This window comes from Drosophila navojoa, chromosome X, assembly GCF_054131105.1.
Source record: "Drosophila navojoa isolate 15081-1374.11 chromosome X, UAZ_NAV_1.0, whole genome shotgun sequence".
NCBI classification, from domain to species: domain Eukaryota; kingdom Metazoa; phylum Arthropoda; class Insecta; order Diptera; family Drosophilidae; genus Drosophila; species Drosophila navojoa.
Window position 1 is genome coordinate 31,465,082 of NC_142895.1, and position 8,653 is coordinate 31,473,734.

An 8,653-nucleotide genomic window follows, 5' to 3' on the forward strand; every position below is an offset into this window, starting at 1 on the left:
TAGTACCTGGAGTACCTTTTATAAAAGAATTTGAATAATTTGCCAATAATGAATTAAGTTTTATTTTATCTTGAGCGTCAAGATCAGTATCAATATCGGTCGGCTCACTGCCGGTACATAGATTAATTATTTTAGCTCTTGAAATCTTAAATTGATGAAACAACAATATAAAAACCTTGATTTAGTATTTCCCGACCAATGACAATATTGTTTTCCAATACTCCAATACTCCGCACTTGTAGCATGTCACACTCGATTTTACGCGGTGGTGATCCTCTTGTCTGTTACGTCGTTCATTAGCACTCGGAAATTGGTTCTGTTGTTTCTTGAGTTTACCGAGTTTATCGATGACTGTTTTTGCCGTTTAGAGAATGTTTCGGATTAATGCTCCATAAAGCCACTCTTCCGTTTATAAAAAGTGAATGCTTTTTATTCAGACTGCAGATAGCCTCTTGTTTGAATATTCGACGTGAAACTTAAACGCTGCAATCGGCTATCAAAACTTGCTAGCAACGCAAAAGTGACAGACACGGCAATCTCCTCAGTTTCCATTTGGCGCTATTTCGTTGTCAGTTCCGTAACCATACGCTTGCATGGATTGCAAGACACTCGCCGGTCGATTTGACAGCATATTTAAAAACATGGCGGCTGGCGTTTCTACAGTGTCAAAGCGCTGTATGAGCAATTCTTTAATCTCGGGCTAGGTAATTTTTGCGTAACACACTTGCGAAAGTCATTGCGAAGCACTTCCCTCTAATGCTGAGGTTAAGGTCACGACCAACGCACTTCCTTTTAACTCATTTTCTTTTAGAATAATGTCAACGGTCTTACACCACGATGATGCGTTGGCGCCCGACTTATCTGGGTTAAATTTAGGTAGTTGCACTGATTTACTTTGCACTGTGTTTGTTGCCGTTGTTTGTAGAGCCCGCACCAGTTCAATTAAATTTTTATTTTGCATTTCCATTATGGCCTTTCATGACGCATCTACTGTTGAAGGTAGACGGCCAGATCCCACTTCTGATGTCGGAACAGTATTATTGTCAGTCATCGTTTCGCGCAGCGAGTTTCGACCGCACTTGAATTCTAGACGCAACAATCATTTATTCTTTGTGCCTACTCTCGAACCTCACTCGGTACGGTACTTCTTAAGCGACAACATGCAAATATTGGCTGATGCAATATGATGAAATCAATTCTTGGAACCTAGCCGAAAACTACAACCACATACAACCTCATTACACACCGACACTACAACCACACGCATAAGTACGAAGGCATACAGAAAAGGAAAAATATGCGAGTAGGTAGTATGCACAATTACAGTGCGCGCCAACATATTAATACTACTTGCAAAGCACAAGTCTCTAGTACTTGAAATAAATAAATATAAAGGTGGGGGGTAAAAATTAACAAAACCCGAAATTCTATAAAATGCGTCTTAATATATGTAATATATATAAAAATTTGGAGACTCTAGCTGTATTAGATAAAATTTTATGACTAATTTTCAGTAATGTTTTTAACGATAACAAAAGAACGGGATGAATTATCGATTTTAAGTGATACACTCGATATGCGCGCTCTATGTACGGACATTTAAGAAAAAAAATTGAAGTCTCTAGCTCTTATATCTTCTGAAATCGACGCATTCAAACATACGGATAGACACGGCTCGACTCAGCTCGTCGGTCTGATCAAGAATATACATATATACTTTGTGGGGTCAGCCAAGCCTCCTTCTGCATGTTACATACATTTCAACAAAACCATTATACCCTGATTTCCCATTCTCAATGGGTTCAGGGTATACAAATCGTAATAGATCTACTCCTATTTCTGTAAAGGGCGTATTTTCAGATAAGGCGTTGGATGCTCTTGTATATAGTATTTTACTGAATAGTGATAGCTTGTTTTTTGGATCAAGAATGGCTTTCGCCACTACCGACTGCCGTACCATAGTAGTATGGGCCTTAAAATTTAGCTTCTTATCCAGTAAACCTCCAAGATGCTTATATGAGCTCTTTTGTGGGATTGTACTGCTGCATGTTGATGCTAGGACTTCTGGTCAAAACTGCAGTGTCAGTGTCAGTGTCAGCAGGCTGGTAAGTGTCTTAGTCTAAGCATACTGTTGAGGATTAGGACAATACACAATACACAGTTTTTTGGGCAGTAGTTTGAAAGTCCTATTATCCAGCAAATCCTCTCCAGGAGATTTTTATACCCTGAACCCATTGAAAATGGGAAATCAGGGTATAATGTTTTTGTGTAAAAGTATGTAACAGGCAGAAGGAATCATCGCAGACCCCATAAAGTATATATATTCTTGATCAGCACGACGAGCTGAGTTCGTCCGTCCGTCCGTCCGTAGGAACGCCGAGATCTCAGACGATATAAGAGCTAGAGAGCTGAAATTTTGTGTGCATACTCGTGTATACCATACGCAGTACGAGTTTGCTTTATTTTTTCGATAACTCATCCGATAACTTTTATATCGAGAATAATCGATATGATGAATACAAACATTTTGTAATCAACAGATTTTGGATACCACGCCCCCTTCGCCCCCAATTTCTAAAAAACGTATTTCAAGTACTCGAGACTTGTGCTTTGGAATGTACACACATTTTGACCATATGATTACGCCCTAAAAATTTCATTAAGATTGTATGTTTACAAAAGAAGTTATTCACCAAGTAAATTCTCATTCTATTGCCCACACTGCAGCGCAGCCCAAGCGCAGTCGCTGCTTACTGCGCTCGGATGCATGTGTATTTATGTGTGCGCGCATAGAAGTAGTGTAGAATGATAAGAATATCAGCTTGGAGGGTTCAGGATATCTCCTAGTCGAGCAGTCTCGACTAGAGTCTTCTTACTTGTTTTTCTTTCCAGCCTTTTAGACACTGTGTACACTTTGACTTCCAGTCGATTTCATGGACACGCTTATCATATTTAACCTCTAAATCGGTAAGCGTTGACTGGACTTTATTCCAGAGGAACTCTAGCGTTTCTTTGCTGTCTATAGCATCCTCCTGGTTGCTGAGCTCAATGTTGGCCTGCAGTTCTTCAATGTGCAGCCATACTCTTTGAACTCTTTTGTCCAAAAGGTTAAACAACTTCACCATTGGGCTCGACCAACCGAATAAAAACATCTCATGCTTTGATGTTTCCGGTCTCGTTTCCCAGCTATAAAGTTGGTCTGTGTCTATGGCGTGATCGGTAACTTTGGTCCTGATTTCTGCCATTATGCCATCAAATATTTCTCGTTATATATTGATGGTTGACGACACAGTTGTTTGTTTATTGTAGATCCATTGGCTTTTCCCGTTGGAGGTTTTTTTGATTCGATCACTAGGTTGATCTTGCTGTGCCTCGACTCACAGCTTGGGTTGGTAAGCCAATGCACAAATCTACAATTATTTAGAACTTCACTTTGTACTAAACACAAACACTTTTCTTTGTGGACTGCATCGAAGTATTAAAATACTTCCTCCGGCTCGAAGGACCATGAACGAATACACTTGACTATGATGGTGTTTAGTTTCGTATTGATCTTTATTCTTCTCCCATTATTAAAGGTCAGCTGTGCCCTGCGAAACGTCTGATTGGCGTAATGTTTTGTTGTTTTTGTCTCTGTTTTCGTCGTTTATTCTTTTATTAATTAATCATTATACCCTGAACCCATTGAAAATGGGAAATCAGGGTATAATGGTTTTGTTAAAAGTATGTAACAGGCAGAAGGAGGCGTGGCAGACCCCACAAAGTATATATATTCTTGATCAGGGCGACGAGCTGAGTTGATTTAGCCCTGTCCGTCTGTCTGTCCGTCCGTCCGTCCGTCCGTATGTATGAACGCGTCGATTTCAGAAGATATAAGAGCTAGAGACTTCAACTTTTTTTAAAATGTCCGTATATATCACGCGCATATCGAGTTTATCACTAAAAAACGATAACTCATTCCGATACTTTTTTATCGATAAAAAACCTTATCGAAGATCAGTTTAAAAATTATATCTCCTGCATCTTTCAAGCTAGAGTCTCCAAATTTAATATGTATATTAAGATGAATTTTATACAATTTCGGTTTTTGTTATAATTTACCCCCCACCCCTAAATCCACCCCCTCACCTTCATCTTTGTAAAAGTCGTATATCAAATACTAGAGACTTGTCCTTCGGTATACACATACATTTTAACATTATGATTACGTTCTAAAAGTTTCATTACGATCGTACGTCTAGAAATTGAATTATTCATCAAATAAGTTATCATTATATTGCCACACTGCAGCGCAACCCAAGCGCAATCGCCTGTATATGTGAGTGTGTGTGTATGCGTGTGTTTGTTTGTATGTGTATGCGTGTGCGTGTGATTGTTTGTATGCGTGTGTGTGTGTGTCAGTTCCTTGTTGGGTTCAGGGGATCTCGTAGTCGAGCAGTCTCGACTAGAGCTTTCTTACTTGTTATACCCTGAACCCATTGAAAATGGGAAATCAGGGTATAATGTTTTTGTGTAAAAGTATGTAACAGGCAGAAGGAATCATCGCAGACCCCATAAAGTATATATTCTTGATCAGCACGACGAGCTGAGTCGATATAGCCCTGTCCGTCTGTCCGTCCGTCCGTCCGTCCGTCCGTCCGTCCGTCCGTCCGTCCGTCCGTCCGTCCGTCCGTCCGTCCGTCCGTCCGTATGAACGTCGAGATCTCAGAAGATATAAGAGCTAGAGAGCTGAAATTTTTTGTGCATACTCGTGTATACCATACGCAGTACGAGTTTGCTTTATTTTTTCGATAACTCATCCGATAACTTTTTTATCGAGAATAATCGAAAAATTGATTTTGTTTTTTGAGCCTCATCGGAGTACTATTAGACATAGAGACTTCAGATTTACTGTGTATATATATATGATGAATACAAACATTTTGTAATCAACAGATTTTGGATACCACGCCCCCTTCGTAAAAATATTTCAAGTACTAGAGACTTGTGCTTTAGAATGTACACACATTTTGACCATATGATTACGCTCTGAAAATTTCATTAAGATTGCATGCCTACAAAAAAAGTTATTCATCAAATAAATTCTCATACTATTGCCCACACTGCAGCGCAGCCTAAGCGCAGTCGCAGCTTACTGCGCAGTTAGCAGAGCGCGGGCGCGTGAGGGTGGATGCATGTTTATGTATGTGTGCGTGCATAAAAGTAGTGCAGAATGATAAGAATATCAGCTTGGAGGGTTCAGGGTATCTCCTAGTCGAGCAGCATCGACTAGAGTCTTCTTACTTGTTTTTATTTGATTTGGTTGATTGAATTTCGTAGACAATTTTTATAGGTGTGCTTTTACGCGCCTATATATTTTTGATTTTTGGTGCACAACAAATGGAGCAAATACAGAAAAACTAAAGACACTGATAGAATTTGTACACATTTAAATTAAAACAAGTAAGAAAGCTCTAGTCGAGACAGCTCGACTACGAGATCCCCTGAACCCTACAAGCAGCTGATATTTCAATAATAATTAGCAAACACACACACACACACACATACAAACAAACACACGCACACACACGCATACAAACAAACACACGCATATACACACACTCACATATACAGGCGATTGCGCTTGGGTTGCGCTGCAGTGTTGGCAATATGACAACTTATTTGTTGAATAATTTAATTTCTAGACGTACGATCGTAATGAAACTTTCAGAACGTAATCATAATGTTAAAATGTATGTGTATACCGAATCACAAGTCTCTAGTATTTATATACGACTTTTACAAAGATGAGGGTGAGGGGGTGGATTTAGGGGTGGGGGGGGGGGGGGGGGGGGGGGGACTCTAGCTTGAAAGATGTAGGAGATATAATTTTTTAAGTGATCTTCGATAAGGTTTTTTATCGATAAAAAAGTATCGGAATGAGTTATCGTTTTTTAGTGATAAACTCGATATGTGCGTGATATATACGGACATTTTAAAAAAAGTTGAAGTCTCTAGCTCTTATATCTTCTGAGATCGACGCGTTCATACATACGGACGGACGGACGGACGGACGGACGGACGGACAGACAGACGGACAGGGCCGAATCGACTCAGCTTGTCGCCCTGATCAAGAATATATATACTTTGTGGGGTCTGCCACGCATCCTTCTGCCTGTTACATACTTTTAACAAAACCATTATACCCTGATTTCCCATTTTCAATGGGTTCAGGGTATAAAGAGCGGACCTGGATGATTTGTCAAAGCGTATTTCGTTCATTTGTAAAAGATTCGCAATTCTTTGGCAAAAACACAATCGTACAAAATTCTCTGTAATGCAATATCAAAATGTTTGGCTAAAAGAAAAGGACAACAACAAACAATTTCATTGCGCTGTGTACAACGATCAAAGAAAGTTACCTTGCACAAAAAAAAAAAAAAAAAAAAAAAAATATTGAACAGTACATTCCAATTATTATTAGAAGAGTAAATGTATGTAAATATAATCATAGAACTTGATTGTTTTGTTCTGTTTTGTTCTAATGTTATATTAGAAAAAAAATGTTTGTTGAGGTTACGTATTGGTGTAGGGTGTTGGTGGGCTATACGACTTATTTAGGCATGCTATATTACTTATTATATTTTCATAGAATTTTGGAAAAAATGTCATCATTTTATCTCCACTAGAAGTACTTTTGGCCGCTCTCCCCATACAAGCGCAACCACTGTGCGTTGCATCAGTGAATCTATTTCAGTTGTGACATTGCAAATTCGAACAGAGGGGTGGCGTCATGGTAGAAGGCGCGGCGCTCGATCGCGAGGTCTCGGGTTCAAACCCAGGCCGTGTCGTAGTTCTTTCTTTAAATTGTTTCAAAATTTTGTATATATCTAATTGAATGAGTTTTCTAATTCAATTATAATTTTAAATACATCGAAAATGAAATTTGAACCATAATAAATGTGCTTTTCTATTAGTTTGGTTCTAGTCGAGCGCTCTCGACTAGAGTTTTCTTACTTGTTCTTCTTGACCAGCAATATGGGGCTTGCGTTTGGTGAACAGCTTGGTCTAATTATTTTGCATTTTAACAATTCGGTAATTTTTTCTCTTACCAAATCTCGCTCGCATGGACTTAATCGTAGTATGTTGTATGTCGTATAAGCATATGCTCACATTATTGTAGTGTATACAATATATGAAGTAGACATATGCCCAACATAAGTAAGAGTATCATACTCACAACATAGCAACACTTTGTTGCTTCGTTTATATTATAATTATATATATATATATTATATTATATATATATATATATATATATAGCTGTATAAGTGCCGTAATATGATCGGTCACTTATATATTACTGGCCTGCAGCGTGGGATCTGCAACGTAAGCATTGTTACGTTCTCGTCCACGCCGTAGCTTAAACACTTGAATATATGTATATGCCTTCTGCATGTACATACAAACATACATATATACGCATACATACGGCATGCTATATACTCTCGTTCTGCCGCTGCTTTTAGCGACAGAACTCTTCATGTAAACGTTATATATTTAGGCTAAGACGAAACCTTTTCGAATTCAATAAAGCATTCGCTCAAGGACAACCAAACCTATCGGTCCGTTTTATTCTTTTATTATTACAATATGGCCTCTTTTGAACTGTTTTATTTGGATCGATTAATCTAATTTTCATTTCGCCAACTTTCACTTTAGTACCTGGAGTACCTTTTATAAAAGAATTTGAATAATTTGCCAATAATGAATTAAGTTTTATTTTATCTGAGCGTCAAGATCAGTATCAATATCGGTCGGCTCACTGCCGGTACATAGATTAATTATTTTAGCTCTTGAAATCTTAAATTGATGAAACAACAATATAAAAACCTTGATTTAGTATTTCCCGACCAATGACAATATTGTTTTCCAATACTCCAATACTCCGCACTTGTAGCATGTCACACTCGATTTTACGCGGTGGTGATCCTCTTGTCTGTTACGTCGTTCATTAGCACTCGGAAATTGGTTCTGTTGTTTCTTGAGTTTACCGAGTTTATCGATGACTGTTTTTGCCGTTTAGAGAATGTTTCGGATTAATGCTCCATAAAGCCACTCTTCCGTTTATAAAAAGTGAATGCTTTTTATTCAGACTGCAGATAGCCTCTTGTTTGAATATTCGACGTGAAACTTAAACGCTGCAATCGGCTATCAAAACTTGCTAGCAACGCAAAAGTGACAGACACGGCAATCTCCTCAGTTTCCATTTGGCGCTATTTCGTTGTCAGTTCCGTAACCATACGCTTGCATGGATTGCAAGACACTCGCCGGTCGATTTGACAGCATATTTAAAAACATGGCGGCTGGCGTTTCTACAGTGTCAAAGCGCTGTATGAGCAATTCTTTAATCTCGGGCTAGGTAATTTTTGCGTAACACACTTGCGAAAGTCATTGCGAAGCACTTCCCTCTAATGCTGAGGTTAAGGTCACGACCAACGCACTTCCTTTTAACTCATTTTCTTTTAGAATAATGTCAACGGTCTTACACCACGATGATGCGTTGGCGCCCGACTTATCTGGGTTAAATTTAGGTAGTTGCACTGATTTACTTTGCACTGTGTTTGTTGCCGTTGTTTGTAGAGCCCGCACCAGTTCAATTAAATTTTTATTT